Below are 614 nucleotides of genomic sequence, written 5' to 3' on the forward strand. Positions count from 1 at the left end.
GGATTTTACACTTGCATCGTTTCAAACTAGAACTCCACAGTAGAACCCAAATGGCCTCCAACTGTTCCAAGTTCGTTCACAGTGTTTAACCTTAAACCGAAGGGTATTTGTTAAATGAGTGGACGTACAATAATGGACATTACCACTGCATACACAAAAAGGTATTTCTCGGCTCAGAATATTTTAATACAACAACAAAACGTTTTCCGTCTATGCCCTGAACGCTTAGAATAGAATTCAAAGTGAGCAGCCAAGCAAACAGCAAGGAAAAACAGTATCCGAGGTTCAAAATGAACTACTGAGTTCAGGCTTGAACCCTGCAAGCAAAAAAGAGCGTTCCACGGCGATAAAAATGCACTAACATAATCGTCACTGGCCAGATTCTTTGTAGAGCTCAGTGGACGAAACTACGGCACTCGATGATCCTCAGAATTCTGCTATTGAGAACAACACAATTGCAAAGTGAAGTTGACCCCCATTGTCATACACTTTCATATCCGATTGCGTTTGGATTATGTTCCTGAGCCACGGAGGCTGCTCTTGATCACGCTCCTCACGTGCTGCATTTTAATCTTATCAGCTGACTTTCTTCCTCACCCTGTATACTTGATGAG

The sequence above is a fragment of the Opisthorchis viverrini genome, assembly GCF_000715545.1.
Source record: "Opisthorchis viverrini unplaced genomic scaffold opera_v5_80, whole genome shotgun sequence".
Lineage (NCBI taxonomy): Eukaryota > Metazoa > Platyhelminthes > Trematoda > Opisthorchiida > Opisthorchiidae > Opisthorchis > Opisthorchis viverrini.